General features: G+C 43.1%; 1 long non-coding RNA gene across 1 annotated transcript in view; it reads right to left on the bottom strand.

Moving 5' to 3' along the window:
- Positions 1–5,952: 5,952 nt before the first annotated feature.
- LOC115073560 overlaps positions 5,953–21,383 on the bottom strand; it is a 320,695-nt gene continuing 305,264 nt past the window's right edge. The window contains exon 3 of the long non-coding RNA XR_003852049.1: positions 5,953–6,674. This is a non-coding gene — a long non-coding RNA (uncharacterized LOC115073560). The remainder of the gene's footprint in view (positions 6,675–21,383) is intronic.

The raw sequence follows: 21,383 nt of genomic DNA, 5'->3' as shown, positions 1-21,383 counted from the left end.
TGCCCCTATCAACACCAGAGGGAACTGACTACCTCCACTGTGCCTGCCTGTCTTGCACCTATCAACATATTTAAACAATTGGTTTCTTGGTCAATCTTTCTATAATTTTAATGCGCCACATACGTACAATTTAGTACTCAAATAATTTTGTAGGACCAATACCAACCGAGTCTGTATATCAATCAGACCCAACATGGAAAGGTCACATTACTTTATTATTATATCTTTGTATAATTTTTTTAAATTTTTAATTTTTTCACTAAAATCATTCCATATTGCCACGGGAAATTCAAGTATCTCAATTGAGAATTCGCTTATGTCTTGATTTGTGCAAACATCAGCAACATTGCAAAACTTGGCTCATAATAAAGTCCCAGACAGTCAACAAAATTATAATAACTCAAAGTGAAGTCCTAATAAAGTCCCGACGTGATCACGTTTCGGACCACACGGTCCTGCTTCAGGTGGTCCAGTGGTGGTCCCGGGAGATCGCTCCCGGGACCACCACTGGACTACCAGACGATCCCGGTGTACGTAGGATTTGATTGACATGTTGGCTGACGTCAGTTCCGGAGGAAGTATAAATGCCCTGCAATTTCGCCATGTTGTTAAATCAGCGGGTCTGAAATCAGACTGTCTATGGAAGATTTTTGCGAGACACTTTTTCTGTTGCCAATTTGGGAAGATTCGGGCATTTGAATATTGTTCCTGAAAAAAGAGGATTGTCCCCTGAAGCAGGACCGTGTGGTCCAAAACGCGATCGCGTCGAGACATTATTAGGACTTCACTTTGATTAGCACCAATGAAGCAGGTACAAGGTGCTCTAGTACTACGTACGTTTCTGGGTTATAGGAACGGAGTTCTGCCATTCCTGCCCAAAATACATGCCAGCTCTTAGGAAGGACCCAAGTCTTCCCTTTACTAGTTTCTGTATTAAAACAGAACTGATGTTAGTAAATCGAAATTTAACTTGTGTGCTGGTGGTAGAGTGCAGTGCACCTGAGAAGGCTCAGGGTCCTTGTTTTGTGTGTTCATTAAAATTGTAAGTTGGTGGGTGGTGTGTTTTTTCTCTAACACCAGCAGACTCGCTGTTTTTTTTTGTTTTGTTTTTTTTGTTTGTTTGGTATGCACAACTGTGATAGAAAAGAGTTTGTAGATGGACCCATCTTATAGGTAGGCACAAACTCTGGGCTTATCCTCCATTCAGTATTAGTGGCTGTTTCTCTTTCCGCTGCTGCTGAGCCCCGGAGGACAGAAGTAGGAACTTGCCAACAGTGCAAGAAGAGTAGGTCCTTGGAGCCCTGACACCTACAGTGTTTTGGGTGGAATGACTGAAAAAAGGCTGTAATTTCCCCCCAACACCTACCACCCTGTTTTTTTTTTCCTAGCGCCTCCCTTCCCTCTTTCATCTTGCACTATGGCAATTGGCAACTACATCTTTCTTGGGGACCTGACATAATTCTAAGGGGTAGAAGAAAGTGAACTGTGTGTGTGGATAAAGCCCCCCCCCCCCCCCCGTTACCCCCTGCATACTAAGTAGTTACCTTCTCTCAATGGAGACTGTGCAGCCTGATAAGTGACTGAGGTAATGCCCTACTAATGGAGAGCTGAAACATTTGGACTACCTCAGCTCTCCACCACCTTCCTTTTGTGAGTTACTACTGTGCGAGTACTCTTCTTCCCTGCCCTCATTGCGCTTTGTGGCCATGCGCTGTAAATGTAGTTTGGGAAAAGCTTTTACCTTAAAACCTCATGGCATGATAAAGGTATTGTAGTGTGCTACTAGTACCCTACCTCCCCCTGGAACTTGCTCTTTAATTGTTCTCGGTATTTAAAGTGAGGTGGCTTCTGTTTCTAAGGTTCCCTTCTTTTTTAAAGATGGCGCCGGCCGTCCAGTGCTCCTACCATGTGACAGGGGCCAGCTAATGGCACGGTTACCCTGTCACATGGTAAGGGCAAAGGGCCATCGGCGCCATTTTTATTAGTGGCAGCCAACGGCCCGAGAGCGGGAGATCGCTCCCGTGGCCCACTGGACCACCAGGTAATTTTAAAATGTTTTTTGGGGGGTCGGGAGGGTGGTGGAGGCTAAGGGAGCGGTTTTAAAGGGTCGGATGGGTTTTTTGTTTATCGGCCGACAGCCCGAGCGCGAGAGAATGCTCCCGGGACCCCCGCTGGACCACCAGGTAATTTTAAAACGTTTTTGGGGGGGTCGGGAGGGTGGTGGAGGCTAAGGGAGCGGTTTTAAAGGGTCGGGGTGGGTTTTTTGTTTATCGGATCGGGCGCAGCCAATAAAAAAAAAACAATCGGGCCGGACGAAACAAAATGCACAATTTGAATCGGAACCGAACCGATTCCGGTTCCGATTCACATCTCTAATATTTGGGTCTTCCAGCAACCTCTATCCATCCCCTCCAACTTATTCAAAATTCCGCACCACATATAATTACTAACACCCCACGCAGAGAACATATCACTCCAGTCCTTCAGTGTCTCCATTGGCTCCCTCTACTATACAATACAAGGTTCTTTCCATAATTCATAATCTAATATACAACCCATCCTCCATTTGGTTCTATTCTATGCTAAAATTATACTGTCCACCTTGCCAATTAATATCGTTAGATAAATGTATACTCGAGGTCCCAACCGTAAAAACAGCCATATTAGACCTGGCCTGCAGACGCGCCTTTTCAGTGGTTGGTCCAACATTACAGAACTCTCTCCCAGATCATATTCGTCTTATTGCAAATTCCAAAGACTTCAAAAAAGCACTCAAAACTCATCTATGCACTTTTGCATACAGCTAACAAAACAACTCTTGTTTATTATTTATTATTATAATTTACTGCTCTGTTTGTTCCCATGTATTGCTAAGTTGACCAATGTGATGTTTAAATGTTTGTTATTTTGCCTACTGTGATGTTTTAAATTATTATGAATGTTTTAATTTGTTAGATCCTCCACAAATCGTATAGGCGGTATATAAGAATTTTTAAATAAATAAATAAATAAAACTTGGCCCCGGTCCATGTGAGTCATTGCTTGACTGCTTCCCTGCAAAATGGAAATGTGTGCATTCCTTCAATATGCTTGCTATGTGAGCATTTATCTTCACTCTCCTTCCTTTCTGTCTTCATAGACCTTCTTTTCTGCCTGATTCCTGATATAACACCTCCTGCTATACCATACACTGTATAGAAAACATTCAAGTAGCAGAGATATATACCTTGGAAACAGTTGTTATGTACCAGCATACACATGCAGAAAGAAGACACACACATGGTATGGCTCTTGAAAAGGGTCCAAGTTAGTAGCCTAGCAATGGCAAAAGTATCCCCAGAACTGCCGGTCCTGGATCGTGGTAGCAGGCTGCTGTGCTCCTGGCCAACTGAAAATAAAGGTAGGAGGACAGGCTGCAATTTCTCTACCGGATATATTCTTTGTTGAATATATCTGGTGAAGCCTAAAGTTATGCAGCGACCCATAGTCGAATAACTTTAGACACAACCGGCAATATTCAAAAGAATATCCGGTTATGTTTAAAGTTATCTGGCTATGGTTAGTCAGGGGGTCCTACTGAATATGGACCCCATTATATATTGGATGTTAGGAAAGCATGGCACGCGTGGATGAATACCTAATCATCTGGAGCCTGGATGATTAATATTTTAGGCTAGACTCTTTTGTCATTAAATAACATTTTTCTCTCCATATGGAATATTACCCTTTTTTTTTCCTATTATCTATCTCTTAGTAATTACTAAGTGTGCTATGTCTTACAATATATCAGGCCAAAAGTTTCTAATGGGTCTCTGTAGCTTCTTCTATCCTACTAATCCTTTTTCCTGTGAAACAGCCGATGAAATTAACAGGTCTGAACCAGCTTCCCCTGGTCGACATTCTCTGATGACAGGTTGAATTACACTTGGTGTGGGGGTGCTTAAGTATAACTGGTGGCAGAGTTGGATGAGGTCAGAGAAACATCAAAGAGTCACTAATATTTCACAGCTGGTAATTTTTGTGTGAGAGTTTATTAGTGCACAGGGCAGTGCAGTTTTTGTGCTGGCTGATCTCCATTTCAAGGTAAGCCTGGGAGACGGAACCAGGGAACTTTCAAGAAATAAGAAGGGCCTTACCAGACAGGCTGGCCAGTGTGAGCATGGAGATCTGTAGCAAGTATGGTAGATCTTCAATCCCAGTAGTATATGAAAGGTAGCATTTATTTTTAGTAACATCTGAAACCTATGGAAAATGAAGGTTACTTAGTAGACCTTTCAGCAGCAGCCTGATTCAGGTGAATATGAATAATAGAACCTATTAGACAGCTATATGACACCTCTTCTCTGTTATAATGTTACTGATTCAGAAAAAACCACTTCATATGTGCATCTCATGCTGTGATTTTAGTTAAGGGAATACACAATTGTAACTCTAAAACCCCTGCTTGTGGCTTGCTAGGACTCATGTCTGGTACCCCTTGGTAGGGAAAGTGGTACATGTAGATTTATACCTCTCATTCGAGGTCTCCCTTACTGGTAGCTGTTTTAGAGGTACCAGGATACCACAAAGAAGCCAAATCTAAATGCTGATGTAAGGGTAGATAAGAGGAGGAGTATAACAACGAGTGGACAAACATGCATGGCAAACAATAGGGATGAGTAAGGAGAAAAAATTGTTTCTATTTTCAGTTCATTTTTGGAAGGTTTTTACCTACGAATTTTGGTTCATTCATTTCATTCGTGTGAAAAATATGAATCAAACATTGAAGAAAATAAATAAAAAAGGCCAAAAAAAAAACCAAATCGGGGCCTCTCACCCACCTCTCCCATAGACCCAGAAAAATGCTGAGGCCAGGATACCCCCCAGCACCACTTACCTGGTCCGGTGGGGGATCTGCTGGCAAGGCCTAAGCCCAGGCCGAAGACTCGGCCTTGCATAGGTCGTGGGTGCAATAGATCGCTATGATCTCGTTGTTGGCCACGGCTTCAGCCTAGGCTGGAGCATGGACCCAGGCCTGATGCCGCAGCCTGGCCCAGAGGCTGGGTATCGATGCAAGGGCCTCGGCCTGGATCCAGGCCCAACACGGTAACCTGGCCCAGAGGCCTTGTCCCAACACCTGGGCCGAAACGTATGCCGAAGCCCGGAACCAGGCCCAATGCCGCGACCCAGCCTGGAGGCCAAGTCCCTATGCCAGGACCTCAGCCTAAGCTGGAGCCCAGCCTCAGTCTCAATGTCACAATCCAGCCTAGAGGCCAAGTCCTAATGTCAAGGCTTCAGCCCGGGCCTGAGCCCAATAAAATGCTGGATCTCAGCATCAGGCCTGGGTCTCAGCCAAGGCCCTGGCATTGGGACCCAGCTCTGGGGCAGGCCTCAGTCTTGGACCTGGGTCCAGGCTCTGGTCTTGGCTGAGGCCTAAGCATTTATACCTGGCCTCCAAACCAGGCCCTGGCATCAGGGCTGAGTTTGGGCTCCAGCCTAGGCCGAGGGTTATCTGTCGAGGACTGGCCTGGCCTGCTTCCATGTATTACCCAACGGACTTGATGTTTGTTCAGTGGGTGTAGACTTGGCCAAGGCCCCAGCGTCAGCCTATGCCTAAGTCACAAAACCATGCTTGGGCCTAGGCCTCAGCCTATGTCCTAGGAAAGGTCCTGGGTTTGGGTCTAGGTTTATGCCCGACTCATTCATTTAAAACAAATGCAACAAATAAGGTTTTGCTTCATTTGGGGGGGACTTGATTCATTTCGGGGCCCCACAAATGAAACAACTGAACCTTATTTGTCGCATTTTGTGCATTTGTTTTAAATGAATGCACATCCCTACAAATCAAGAAGCTTGGGCTATGTGTGGTTCAGATAGTTATTAATATAGGATGTCTGTAGAGGGACATTAATGTTGTAGAAATAACAAATAACAGATATAAATCTAGACTACCCGCAAATATAAACTTGGTAAATGTTTATAGCATTTGTAAATAAATTAAAACAGTTGAATTCTATTTACAATTTAAATAAAATGACATGAGGATAGGAAAATCTAGGAAGCAAACTATATAAATAAAAATGGCCTAGGGTACTAGGGAGGTCATGTCCTGAAGGCCTAGGACTCTTCTCACTGTAGTAGTGGTGGCCTCATGCTAATGAATTCAAGAGCTGCTGTGAGGTGCTCTGGAGTCTCCACTATTTGCCCCACCACTGCAACTCAAGGTCAGTGCAGACCCCTTTCATCTTCTTTGCCATCATCTGTATGCCCTGTCCGAAAGCTCACGGCTTGGAGCTGGTGCTCCATCCACTGATCCAGGCTCAGAAACTACTGGCAGGTCAGCATAAAATGGAAGGAGGGGTTGAGAGAAGTCTTGGCCTTCATTGGCCAGCAAGAGCTGGCCAGCCTGAGTCCCGACATCCCTAGATCCTGGGGCAGAAGGAGGAGGAAGCCCTTTTGAGAAGGGAAGAGGAATGTCTGGTGCTGCTGGTGTGAGGCTTACCATGGGGGAAGGGGCTTGACTGCCACTGCTGGGTCCACTTGTGGTGGTGTACGGGACGCCAGTCTTCCTGGCTGCTACTGCTCCCCAGCAGTGGTGTCATCTGCAGAAGCATCAGGAGGGGCTGGGCCCTTGTCATCATTGTCTTCTTTTTCTGCTGCTTCCTCCTTCTCAGACAATGATGAGGAATTGTCATCTGTCAAGAGAATGGAAAATATGTGTCATTTCATGTGCTCATATGTTCCAAGGTAAGATATGTACGCTCATACAGGCAATTAGAGCACATTCCTTCTTTGAGAGAGGTGTAGGCAAAGGAAATCATTCCTAGCTATGAGACACATCTTACAGGTAGTGGCAAAGCCATAAAATGGTTTCTTGAAATACAGAAGCTTCAGTTCAGCAGTATTTTACTGTATGGTGCCTCAGAGGTACATTCTGTGCCAAGATAATTATCATTGTGTTGTGGAAGTCAGCATGGGGCCTATGAGCCAGCACACAGTCACAGGCCCTGTGGTGCCACTGTCCTTACATGAGTTTCTGTGATATCAGGAAGTCCTGCATGAGGAGATATCAGGATCATTGCAAGGTCTATGAGCTTACACTGGTTCACAGGCCTGATACTGACTTTCATTACTAATTCTGCTGCTACTTGCAGATCACAGTCAGGTTTGGGACCAGCCATGATTGGAATAGTGGGCTGAGTGTACACAAGGAGATTGCTACTGCTCCTCTCTCTCTCTTCACCCACCACTGAACCTACACAACAGAAAATGTTGCCCTTTTCAGCAGCCTGACCTTTCTTCTCACCAGTTGTGTTACGATTGGCAGACACTGGTTGCCCCATGGACTGCCACTCTTACCTCCAGGCCTAGTCCCAACACACGCAGCAAGATGCTGCTAGTGATCCCAGACCGAGCTGGCCCCTTGGCGCGGCAAGATAACGCCAATGGTTCCAACGCAGCACACCCCCTTAAGCACGCGTGTCTCTTCTCAATATTTAAAGGGACCATGGAGGGAAATCCCCGTGGCTCCTATTGATGACATTAGTGCTAAAGCCCTATAAAAGGGCAATGATCCAGTCTCAACTCGCCTCAGCAACAGGTCACATGCTTCCAAGTAGAATGAGTTGGTCCTGCGTTTGTCTTCATTTCTGGCATCTGTCTTCAGTTCTTCATCCAACATCCTTGTCTTCCTCTTCAGTTTTTCGGTGTGTCCCTCATTATCTGCCTGTTCTTCTCCATGCCTTCCTGCCCTGCTTATCTTTCTCAATTTTCTCTTCGGATGGATACCTAGTTTAACCTCAGCCTGATTCCGGACACGTTGATCTTTTCCTGCCACTGCCTGCTTCTGGATATGCTTGTCTGCCATCTGCCACCAGCCTCAGCCTATCACCGGATACGCCTGACATCTGTCTTCTCTGACCCAGATACCCCACGATGAATCTCGCTGCCTTCAGAAGAGGACCCTATCTAAGACCTGCTGGCCCTGGCATCCAAAGGCTCAACCCGAGGGGAACATGGGCTGGTAAAGTCGAAGCTCGAGTTGGTTCTCTGCATTGTCTGGGTCTGCCAGGACTCCTTCCTGCAGGTTGTGCCAACACCACTTCAGTCCAGGGTCCATGAATGCAACAAGTTGAAATCCACTTTTGGCCCAAGGAAAATGTTGCTGCTAGTCCTGATCAGTGTGGTGTTTAGAAGGGAGGTTGTTTGAAGGGAGGGATCAGATGCAGGAGGGGTTTGACAGTTGGATTAGCTGGAGATGGATTTGTTGTGGAATGTGGTGAGAGCAGGGGAGAATGGCATATCAACTGAGATATGTAAGAGAGGAGCTGGGGGTGAGAGAGAATCCATTGGGAGGGATGTGAGAGAAGGGTTGGTGGAGGGGAAGTGAAACTGGAAGGTGAGAGAGAGGGAATGATGATGGAATGTGAGGGAAGGGATAACAGAGGATCAATTAGGGACTATAGAGGGAAGGGATGACTGATGATGAATTGGACGTTATAAAAATGGCTGGGAGGTGAGAGAGGATCAGCTGGGACAATACAAAAAGAGTTGGATGGGGTGAGAGAGGGGATGAGCTTGGAAGGTGAGAAGAGATGGGGCTTTTAAGAGGTGCTCAGGTAGAGGGCAGAGGTTGAGAGAGTAGGTCCTCTGGTGGTTATGGTGTCAAAGGGATTCGAGACGCCATCATGAGTGTTAACTATTGCGCAAACATCACCATACTGGAGATTTAAATTGTATCCATATCCCACCGATGCAGTGTTACAAAACACGGACTGTGGCAGGGCTATCATAAGAGGATGATGAAGGATTCAAGCTCTAAAAGCTAAATTGATTTTATATGCATAAATACTAAAAGTCTTAAAAATACGAGCACAGAATGCACAAAACTGAGACAGTTGTGAACAGTGATTAAAGATAAAGCAAGAAGGCTGCTAGTGTGGCCAGTAGTGCCTATTATGATTGGTCACTAAATAACTTTAGCTTGCAGGAAGAGGATTTGATGACTCACAAAAGAAAAACATTACTATTCCTCATAAAACATTAAAATCAAGAAATATAAATATCAATAGTAGTAAAACCATGTCAATAAAAAGAATAATTCAAAACAGCTAACGGACAGAAGAGCATCCAATAATTAAAAACTCATATAAACATTTTCCAAATACCAATATTTCAAAACAGACATTAAATAACATCTATTAATTAAAACAAATAAGGATTTTTTTAAAAGCCCCCAGTTCTCACACCTAGGAACATTTGATTTCCAGACTCCCTGAGACTGTTATGGATTAGCAGGCAGAGAAGAAAGAAGGCCTTTGTGCAGAGACTTATTCCTCTGTATCTGTCACTCACATGTATACCTTCTCTTCCTAAAACACAGACACGGGTTCTCTTTCTTTCCTTCCTATACACACACATGAGCTCTCTCTCACAGAAACATTCAGGTGCTGGAGGTATTTCCCTAGCCCTAGCAGGCTTACAATTTAAGGGTGTGATTCATCAAGGTATTTTCCCATAGACACAGAATGGGAGAAAAGCCTTAGTGAATCAGGAGGAAAGTTTGTACCATAGGCAATGGAGCATAAAGTGACTTGCCCAAGGTCACAAGAAGCAGTAGTGGGATTTCAACCCTGGTTTATAGCTCGCTGCTCTAACAACTAGGGTACTCTTGCATATGCTCTCTCTCATTCACACACACACACACGAGCATGCATGCACACCCTCTCTCACTCTCATGTACACTCTCTCTTGCACAAAAAATTCACACACACACACACACACATATATGCATGCTCAGTCTCACATACATACAAATATACTCTTTTTTTCACACACACATACTTGCCCCCTCTCACTTTTCCCTCTCTTGAAACAGCAGCAGTCTCCTTCTTCAGCAGCGGAGATGAGTTCTTCTTTGGGCTATGGGGGCCGATCCAGCTCTGTCCCCTTGTGCCTTGTGCCTTTCTGCAGAGCAGGCTGTGTAGCTCAGACCCCACTGACCATGCTGTAGATTCTGGTGGGGCCACACTGTTCTTCTTCCTCTCAGACCCCACTGACCTTGCTGTAGATTCTGGTGGGGCCGCACTGTTCTTCTTCCTCTCAGACCCCACTGACCATGGTGTAGATTCTGGTGGGGCCACACTGTTCTTCTTCCTCTCAGACCCCACTGACCTTGCTGTAGATTCTGGCGGGGCCGCACTGTTCTTCTTCCTCTCAGACCCCACTGACCATGGTGTAGATTCTGGTGGGGCCGCACTGCTCTTCTTCTTTCTCAGACCCCACTGACCATGCTGTAGATTCTGGTGGGGCCGCACTGCTCTTTCTTCTCAGACCCCACTGACCATGCTGTAGATTCTGGTGGGGCCGCACTGCTCTTCTTCTTTCTCAGACCCCACTGACCTTGCTGTAGATTCTGGTGGGGCCGCACTGCTCTTCTTCCTCTCAAACCCCACTGACCATGCTGTAGATTCTGGTGGGGCCGCAGCATTCCTCCTCTTGCTCAGACTTTGTGCAGATTCTGGTGGGGCTGCGGTGCTCCTTTTCCTACTCAGACTGTGCCACTCCAGAGGGCAGCAGTAGTAGACACCCTTTGGGTGGCAGCATCTCTGTCTGAGGCCATATTGGCCATAGGCACACTTCGCCTCTGAGACTTGTAGAGCGGCCCTTTCTCATTCCTCACATTTCTGCAAAGAACACTTTTGCTTGTTTGCTGGGTTTTGTTGTTGCCTGGTGCAGAGACCAGGGAGGCACATTTTTGTCCATAGACAGAGTAAACCTTACACAGTATTCCTAGGCTTTAGACCTAGCTTCTTTTAAAAGAGCCCTTAGGAAGAATTAAGGGGACACCACCAAAAAGAACAGCCTGCCTTTGAAGTTTCATCATTTATCTCAGCTTCAGAAAGGAACGAGTGACTGATGTTCTCAGAAGGACTGTGTCAGGGATTAAATCCCTATGCTTAGGAGTTTGTGCTGGGGCTAGTGTTTTATTTTGCTGCTTGCCTTTGACAATTTCTATAGTGGAAGCCTGAAGAACATTTTTGGACTGCCCCTGATTTTGTGTTGAATACATTTGGCATTATGGGAACCTTCTATCCAAAATGTAGACTGAATCTGTTTCCCAGGGTTTGGGTTCGCAAGAGGTGGAAGGATGCTTGAGAGCTGTGGTGGGTTTAGAGATGCAGCCATATACAGGAAGGAGAGATCTATTCAAGGTTTCCCTGTCCAGCCCTCACCATTCTTTCTTTTGAACCCACAGACCAGTGCCAGGAAGGACCAGGATCTCTCAGCACATGGTTTTTATTGTATTTATTTATTATTTGGATTTATTATCTACCTTTTTGAATACGAAAGCCACTCAAGGCAGGCTACAACAAGTAGAGTGGACGCATTAGTACTATGTACCTCTAGCAGCATTTACACATTCATAGGCCAGCTACAACAGAAATTGTTCATCTTACTTCTATTTCAGAATCTTCCATTGGTCCCCCTTCTCACTTTCTGTTTAATTTGTAATTATGCAAAAAATTTAGGTGTAATTATCAATACAGACCTAACCATGAAGCAACATATCTCATCAGTAACAAGAAACTCCTTTTACAAACTACAACTTCTGAAGCGCCTTCGTCCATTACTTTTCTTTCGAGATTTTCGTACTATTCTTCAATCTCTTATCTTTTCAGGTCTTGATTACTGTAATTCTCTTTATCTAGGTCTTCCCGATAATATCATCCAACCATTTCATCAGAATGCTGCAGCACATATCCTATCAGGTACTTCCATTAGAAATCACATCACTCCAGTGCTTCAGACTTATCATTGGTTACTAGAGATGTGAATCGTGTGATCGATCGTCTTAACAATTGATTTTGGCTGGGAGGGGGAGGGAATCGGATCGTCGCCGTTTGGGTTTTTTAAATATCGTGAAAATCATGAGAATCGTGAAAATCGAAAACCGGCACACTAAAACATCCCTAAAACCCACCCCAACCCTTTAAAATAAATCCCCCACCCTCCCGAACCCCCCCCAAAATGCCTTAAATTACCTGGGGTCCAGTGGGGGGAGGGCGGGAAAACCGGCACACTAAAACAACCCTAAAATCCACCCCGACCCTTTAAAATAAATCCCCCACCCTCCCGAACCCCCCCAAAATGCCTTAAATTACCTGGGGTCCAGAGGAAGGGTCCCGGTGTGATCTTTTACCCTCGGACCTCCGGTGCTTGTAGAAATGGCACCGGCACTACCTTTGCCTTGTCATATGACAGGTCAAAGGTAGCGCCGGCGCCATTTTGTTTTTTGTCCCCCGAGGTCAGGAGCGTAGGAGATCGCTCCCGGACCCCCAAGGACTTTTGGCCAGCTTGGGGGGGCCTCCTGACCCCCACAAGACTTGCCAAAAGTCCAGCGGGGGTCCGGGAACGACTTCCTGCATGCGAATCATTTTTCAGTACAGAAAAACGATTCGCGGCAGGAGATAGCTCCCGGACCCCCGCTGGACCCCCAGGGACTTTTGGCCAGCTTGGGGGGGCCTCCTGACCCCCACAAGACTTGCCAAAAGTCCAGCGGGGGTCCAGAACGACCTCCTGCAGTCGAATCGTGTTGTCTATGGCCGGCGCCATTTTGCGCAAAATGGCGCCGGCCATAGACAACATGATTCGACTGCAGGAGGTCGTTCCGGACCCCCGCTGGACTTTTGGCAAGTCTTGTGGGGGTCAGGAGGCCCCACCAAGCTGGCCAAAAGTCCCTGGGGGTCCAGCGGGGGTCCGGGAGCAATCTCCTGCCGCGAATCATTTTTGCGTACGGAAAAACCAAAGGTAGCACCGGCGCCATTTCTACAAGCACCGGAGGTCTGAGAGTGGAAGATCACAGCGGGACCCTTCCTCAGGACCCCAGGTAATTTAAGGCATTTTGGGGGGGTTCGGGAGGGTGGGGGATTTATTTTAAAGGGTCGGGGTGGGTTTTAGGGTTTTTTTAGTGTGCCGGTTTTCCCGCCCTCCCCCTTCCCCCGATTTACGATTTTTTGACCATAAATCGGGGAAATTGTTATTGTATCACGGCTCTAACGATTTTTGACGATTTAAAATATATCGGACGATATTTTAAATCGTCAAAAACCGATTCACATCCCTATGGTTACCAATAAAATTTAGAATACAATACAAAATCCTTACCATTATCCATTCACTCATTCATAACTCTTTTTCTACCTGGCTCTATATTTGCAAACCCACTAGACATTTGAGATCCCTAACAAAAAACTTCTTAGACATCCCTTCACCACGACAAGCACGATTAGATATCACAAGGAAAGGGGCCTTTTCAGTAGCAGGTCCCACCCTCTGGAATGCATTACCAGATTCATTAAGATCACTATCCAACCCAATTCACTTCAAGAAATCCCTAAAAATACATCTGTTTCAGATTGCTTTCAAGATTGCTTCAATTAAACATTAACCACTCTACACTCAATACAACCACCCGTTTCTCTCATTCCTTTTTTCTTTTCATATACCACAATAGTCATAAGATGGCACTTGACTTGATCTTGTTATGTTTGAGTTGATTAGATTTAATAACTTATTAACTTTGTTTTATTGTATTTTATTTTTATTATAAGATTTTTGCAATTTTTTAGTTATGTCATTTTATTTTATGATTTATATCTTTTGTACACTGTTTTGACTAAACTTTGTTTGTAAAGCAGTATAGAAACATTTTTAAATAAATAAAAAAATAAATGTCTTTCTGTTATAATGATTTTATAAGATGTGCTTAAGAACTGTAATATGTCTGCATGGTATTGACACAAATATTTGTGGGTTACTTTTATAAATGAAAAAGGATTTAATGGCATGTTTGTAGGGGATTATTTTTTTTGGGGGGGAGGGAGAGGAGAGCAAAATACAAATTCACTTCAAATATGTGGAAATAAAGGTCAATAAAACAAGAAATAAATAAGGTGATACCTTTTAATAGGACTCATTTAGGAGGCAATTTTCAGGCTTTTTACTTTTCCAAGAGAAAGAAGCCATGGACATTCTACAGCTGCTTTTTTAGGGGACATCATTTTCAGAGAGACTTATGCGCATAAAGCCAGCCAGCTTCAGGAAGTTTCACAGAAGGGGGTCCAGTAAAAGTTTAATGCCTGGCCAAAGCCAGTGTTAGATTTTTGGACTTTTTCGAGCCTACTGTTAAAAGCAGGTATGGAGGCCATACCATACTACACTATTTCCTGATAGGCCCAGTGAAGCCTCATTTTCATATGTTGCTTCCATATTTATATGCGAGGGTGTGCCAATTTTGGCATGGCCACCCTAAAATATTGAGGAATTGTCTTCATATGCATAGCATGCTATTTTTAGCATACACAAAAGGCTTTTAATGTGCATGCTAAACATTATTGCATTGGCCCCCAGAGAATGCATAATTGCAAAGTTAGATAGGGAGGGTATGTTTGTGCGTAACTCAGCAAATACACACATAAGTAGGTGTGCTAAAAATTACGCCTGTAAGTTATAAATTGTGCAGCGGGAGCTACACAGTTTATAAAATACCACCCCAAAAATACACACGTGTGGTTTCAGTACCCATATATTTTTTAATACAGGGATCTACATAGTTTATGCACCTATTTTATAAAGGTACTTGCATATATTTTATACTTCAAATTGTCATATGTGCATATAACCCTCAGTTTATGCGCAGAGGGTAAACTAGGACTTACTCGCACAAGTCCCAAATTACATGTGTAAATTGGCCAATTTTAAAATAGGCGCCCATCGAGGAAATTAACCAGTTTATCAAATAGTCCACCAGTTCCCTCAGTCCTGCACGTCATCAAGACCCTCCTGGTTCTTCAGCCTGAACTCCCCCAGTTCACCCAGTCCTCCCACCCTGTCTGTACTACACAATAAATATGTTCAATATCACTTGCACCAGAGAATTAGCAGATATAAAAATACGCCAGTAAGATGGAACATGTATGCATGTGTCTTTTAAAATAGCAAATGTAATTGTTAGCCTCGAATGTCCCTAGACTACCTCTTTTTACATGCATATTTGTGTGCATGATAGTGAACATGTGCGTGTACGTTTGACTTTTATGAAATATATGATACGCAACTGTAGACTACCTACGCATGTACTATATATGCTATAATTTATGTACCCAATATTTTGAAAATTCACCTTTAGCTGTACAGAGTAGCTTCTTACATATATAAATACTCATTTTACACTCACAACTGCTTGTCTTTGAAAATTATCCCCAAGCTGTCCTCACATTATAAAATAAGGCCGGATTTTAAAAGGCCTGTGCGCGTGGCCAGGCCTTCTGCATGCTGCGCACATTTTCAAAGGGGCCCGGCCACACGCGTAAACCCTAGTATGTGCACAAGTGCCAGGGGCTCTTCAAAGGGGAGGGCCAGAGTATGTGTACTGGGCAGGGAGGGGTGACACGGGGCAGAGGCTGGCTGAAGGCATTCTAAGGTGATCTGAAGTCCTCCTATTACACAAAACTGTTTTGATCAGGGCATAGTAAAGAGCATGTATCTATATATGTCATACAGCTACAAGTTCATGCATCTCCAGTTGCATGAGAAAACATCGTACACTGCTTTAAAGTGTGCTAATAGAAAAAAATATTCTATACTGGCAGTGAGTGAATATGGTAGAAATTATGGGGAAGATTTTATAATATGCACGAGCGAGTCCAGGTGCACCCGGTTTCCAGCGCATGCACATGGACGCACTGATTTTATAACACGCTTGCACTGGTGGGCGCATGTTATAAAATCGGCTGGCCGCGCGCACAATTGTGCCGAATTTTATAATCTGAGTGGGCGGGCGGCGCGTGCAGGGGAGAGGTGGATTTATGCAAAGTCCGCGCAGCGACATAATCGGGCCTTCCCCAGTTCCCTAACCCCCTACCTATCCTTTCTTCCCCTTCCTCTCTCTTCCCCACTACCTAAAGTTAACCTACCTGGCCTGAATTTTTTTATTTTATTGCTTGCTGCTCCTTGGGGGCAGAGGTAGTTTACACGTGCCAGCTGGCTGCCGGCTAGATGGCAATTGCCAATCGCAGTCAGATATTCAGCTGCCACCAGTTAGCTGGATAAGTCGCTACTTATCCAGCTAAGTGGTACTGAATATTTGCTTCTGTATCTGATAGGGATATGTAGTTGTTTTATTTCATTTTTGTGCATTGTACATTTTTTCATGCATAAAATTGTATTTAGGCACACAAAATCAATTTTATTCACATAAATACTTTACATCCATAAAAAATCCATTTACATGAATAATAAAATAAAATGTAATGAAACAAAATAAAATGAAAAAACACACTGAAAATAAAAATAAGGGAAGACCAAAATGAAACAAATGCTATTTTTTCCATGCACATCCCTCTCAGTTCATCAACAGCTGTTAATCCAAAGACTGAAGATAGCAAATAGTTAACTTATTCTAATGTTTTGAATCCTTTTATAATGCCATATTATGATAATACAACTATAATATTAATTTATGATCAGAAAATGTAAACCATCGATATTTCCTACAGACTATGATGGTAACCTTTTAACCAGAGCATGGGCTCACATTGGTGTGTGTGTGTGTGTGTGTGTGTGTGTGTGTGTGACGTCCCAAGACCAGGGATGCGGCCATTTTATAACATGTACACAATATTATAAAATAGCCTGACCGTGCGCTCATGTGCGCCTGGTTTTAAGTGGGCACGCGCAAATTCCGCTTCTACCGTGTAAGTTGGGGGATTTTTTAAAGGGCGCACAAAGTTTCACCAGGTCATTCACCAGTTCACCCAGATACCAGATAGGTCATGCCAAGCCCTCTAGTTTGATAACCTGCATCCCCCCTTGCTTGGCCTTTACTTTTTAAACCCTTCTGATTTCTCTATTTTGTAACTATTTTAAGCTTGCCCTTCAACCCTAGCAGAAGTAAAGTTAGGAGGCAGGGGACCCTGGCACAAGTATTTACATGCACATCTCTGCCCATGCCCTGCCCAGGTCATGCCCCCTTTTGGAAACAAGTGAGATGTGCGCGCCACAGGAGATACGTGTGCATCTCGGGAGCTTTTAAAATTTGTTAAGCACATGCCAGCCTGACGTATGTACATCTTCCTAATTTGGCATACAGTAGGCTTTAAAATTTCACCTTTATTGGAATATTCATGGAGATGAATTTTATGTGGCTGCTTATACTGTATTAACAGTGTTTTATATAGTCCATAATTTAGAGATTGTGCTATGAATACTGACTAAGTATTGGTAGCTTGATGTTTGTGCTATGTTCTAATTATCTATTTTAGAGTTATTAGTATGGATATTTGTTCCAAATACAATGATCCAAAAATAATCTTCAATGAAAATATCTGAAAATGTTCAGGTATTTAGTGTACACTGGCCCAGGACCACTGACCCAGGACCAGGCCCAGCAATGCCAAGGTCTATCCCCAGGCCAGGTCCAGTGCTGCTAAGGCCTAGCCATGGGCCAAGCAGTGGTGCCTAGATCTAACGCCAGGCTGGAAACTGGCATTGCCAAGGCCTAGCTCTGGGCTGGTCCCTAATGATGATATCGTACAACAAAATAGCACAAATTCCACTGGAGGAAGGTGCCAAAGTGATACTACTTTGGTACTGTCCCCAAGCAGATGGTACAAGACTTAATGTACCAGGACCAGGGTGGAAGTGATTGGGCATTGCTCTTGCCCATTTCATCACTGGATTCAGGAAGGGATAAAAGGATATGTCTGGCCTGCTTTAGACAGGTCCCTTTATCTAGGTCTGGCCTGAGGCTAGGCCTCAGGGTTAGATTCCTGGCCCTGGCTTAGTGCAATTCTAGAGGGTCTCCCCCCTTTTTTAAGCAATTATTTTTTTTGTTTGTTTTGGGGAGCAGTTTCTTGAATTACTTTTTTCGGTTTGCAAATGAACTGAAGCAAAAAAAAAAACCAAACATGAATTGAAACAAATATAAACAAAAAACATATTTAAAACAAAAAGCAAACCAAACTGAAAGTTTTGGGGCTGCACATTCCTAATATTTAAAGTATTATGATGAGTGGTAACATAGAAACATAGAAATATGGTCAGAAAAAGACCACATGTCCTATATGGTCTGCCCATCCATAGAACTGCTCAGCTGTACAATCCCTACCACTCCCTAAGAAATCCCATGCTTTCTTGAATTCAAATACTGGCCTTATCTCCACCACCTCCACTGAGAGGCTGTTCCATGCATCCACCATCCTTTCTGTAAAGGAAGACTTCCTTAGATTACTTCTCAGGCTGCCCCCTTTCATTCTCATCATGGTCGGCGTCGTTGACTCAGCAGCCGCCTCCACTTTCCAATTTTTCTCAGTGGGGAAAAGGAAGTAAATTCGAAAAGGTTCTGGGCTGATGACCTGGCAGAAAACCACCACTAAATTTATGATAATATTGTATATCATCTACAGCACATTTATAGGTGATTGATAAATCTAACAACCATATTGTATTTTACAGTTCTGCTTAAATGGTACAAACACTTATGAGAAAATGATACTCAAATCTGTAGTTCAATTTGGAAGTATTGTTATATATACTATTGTTATAGTTTTAGAAATTGTTTTGAAGAAAAACTCTCTAATTATTGGAAGCCCTATAAATCCATTCTCTGATTTGTTTTAGCTTATTTAAATCAATAGATTTTGGAAACCAAATATTTGCACATTTAAATTTATTGGAGCCTTGATTCTACTTACAAGAAACATATTTTATTTTCCTATGCACTTCTTCCAAGTGAACGTCAGTTGAATGTGTTCTTTTAACTTACAGAGATTGCTACAGTAGAACTAAAAACAAATTATGAAAAAAATATTTGCTGGACCAAAAAGGAAAGAGTAAATTAATTCAGTTCCACTTTCATTAACCCCCTTTTATCCCTCCCTCTCTCCCCCTCCCCCATTTGAATTCTTTACAATAAACATGTTTTCACTAAGACAGGGTCACTAGCAAAAATAGCAAAATTATTTTTACTGTGAAAACAAGCAGTGTTGCAATATTAAGTGACCTTAAAAGGAAGGTCTGGGTCTACATTTAATGATCCAATTATACAAGAATATTGGGATTGCTCATACAAATTATAAAGCATCCATGTACTAGGAAACCAATTAACGAAAAATATATAGAAGCCAACATTTTACTTGACAGCCAAACCATTCTCTTGCAAAATTCGTCTGCCAGTAGTATACATACTTCCTAGTGAGCTTAATACATTGTTAATTTTGCAATAGAAATCTTGCATGAATGCCATGGCTTAGTATGTTGTATCTTTGAAGAATACTAAGAGAACAGGGAAAATAGGTTGCCCCAGTAGAGAGGTTCCAATAAATGCCAAACTGGACTAGGTGTCTTTAAAGTTTATAAAGATTCCAAATTACCTCTGCCAACTGATGAGCAAGCACTGTGATGCAGGCTTCCAGTCCTATACATCAGGGACGAATGGGCCTGGGCAAGAGAAGGCAAGTTGTTGGTGTGCACAAAAATAGCATATTACGCATGTAAGAAGCCTGTACTACTCGCATAATTGGTATTTTATGCAAGTTGGAACTTGGAAGTAGACGTGTACTTTACATTTTGGGCCTGATATTCAAAAGCATTTACACGTGCAAATGCGCTTTACTCATGTAAGTGGGCTTTTGAAAATTGCCACAATATATGCCATTAAACTGTCCATAGGATTTACCCACGTAAGTGCACTTTACACACGGAAATGGCTTTTGAAAATTGCTACAATAGTATGTTAGATTTACCTTAAGTACATCTTTTGAAAATCCATCTGTTTGCATGCACATATACCCAAGAAAAAAAGGGGCAGTCTAGGGGCATACTCAGTCGGGGCCAACAGTTAAGTGCAAATTGCTATTTTAAAAAGCACATTCGCATACATCTGGCAACTTATTCATCTAATTTTGCACCTGCTAATTATCTGGTATAATTAATATTAGGCTTGGTTATTGTGTATTATTGACTGGGTAAGAGGTCTTGGTGAAATGGGGGGAATTCAGGCTGAATAATCAGGATGGTCTTGATGATCTAAGGACTGGGTGAAATGATGGAGTAATAGGAAAACTGGTTAATTTCAGTTATGGCCACATGTTTTAAATATACTGAATTATGAACATAAATTGGGTTTTATATAAATCCTGTGGTTTTTTCATTCATAAAATATACTCGCGTATCTTTTTACAATAAGTAGGAAAAGCACACATCTACAATGCATTGAAATACTCGCTTTCAATGTATTGCATGTATTTGCACGTAAGCACACATATTCACATATGTTGTGGGGAAACATTACATGCATTTTATGATGCGTGCGGGAAATAGTAACATAGTAACAGGAATCATGGCAGAAAAGGATTAAGTGGTCCATACAGTCTACCCAGCAAGCTTCTTATGGTAGTATCTGCCACATCGTAGATGATACCCCCATGTTTCTCTTAAGGGTAGCAACTGCCGGTCTGTGCAGTTATTCCCAAGCTTTATGATAACCCCCAAAAAATTTACTGCTAGCAACATTTTTACTGGGTGATGAGCCTTCTTGAAAATTCAGACAGTGCTGTTATAATTTGCTTATGGACTTGGCCTTAGAAGCAGCGCTGTGCTTTTTACTTATGCCTGCGTATCAGTACCCCAGACTGTAAAAGTCAGGGCCCGTGTTGATTGTCTGAATCCAATTCCTCTTCCACACCCTCCCCCCCCCCTCCACCACCACCACCACCATCAAAACAAAGAGTGATTTTGTAGTTGGTTAGCAAAAGCTTAAGGTTTATTGGTTAAGGGTACTAATCCCTTACCTTCTGTTAAGAGTAGTAATTGCTGTTCCATGTGGGTTACCGCTACGCTTAGCAGTTCCCCAGACCATAAAAATCAGGGTTAATGGTAGAAATTGCCATACCAGCAAGTTACCACCATGCACTCGTCTTCATTTCCATCCTCTAGGGATCTACAGTGTTTATCCCATGCCACTTTGAATTCTTTGACTGTTCTTTTTTCTTTACTATCTCCATCAGAAGGGCATTCCAGGCATCACCACCTTCTCTGTGAAGAAATATTTTCTGGCATTGGTTCTGAGTTGTCTAAAATACTATCATAGATCTACGTGCAGACTTATGTGCATAGCTTTTATGAAAATTAGCTTCCCAGTATGTAAAATGATAGAAACAACAAAAAAAGTATTTTTGTCCTTTCATGTAGAAATCAAAATTAAATGACATAGGAAATATCAAACAATTGTACATGCATACTGTAGCATGCCCTAACAAACAAAAGTAGCACAGAGGATGCACATTGGAACAGGCAATGCTCCCCCCAGCACTCATACTGACATGTAGCCCTTGAACTGCCTG

This window comes from Rhinatrema bivittatum, chromosome 11 (assembly GCF_901001135.1).
Source record: "Rhinatrema bivittatum chromosome 11, aRhiBiv1.1, whole genome shotgun sequence".
Classification (NCBI taxonomy): domain Eukaryota; kingdom Metazoa; phylum Chordata; class Amphibia; order Gymnophiona; family Rhinatrematidae; genus Rhinatrema; species Rhinatrema bivittatum.
This window is presented reverse-complemented; position numbering and strand designations above follow the sequence as displayed.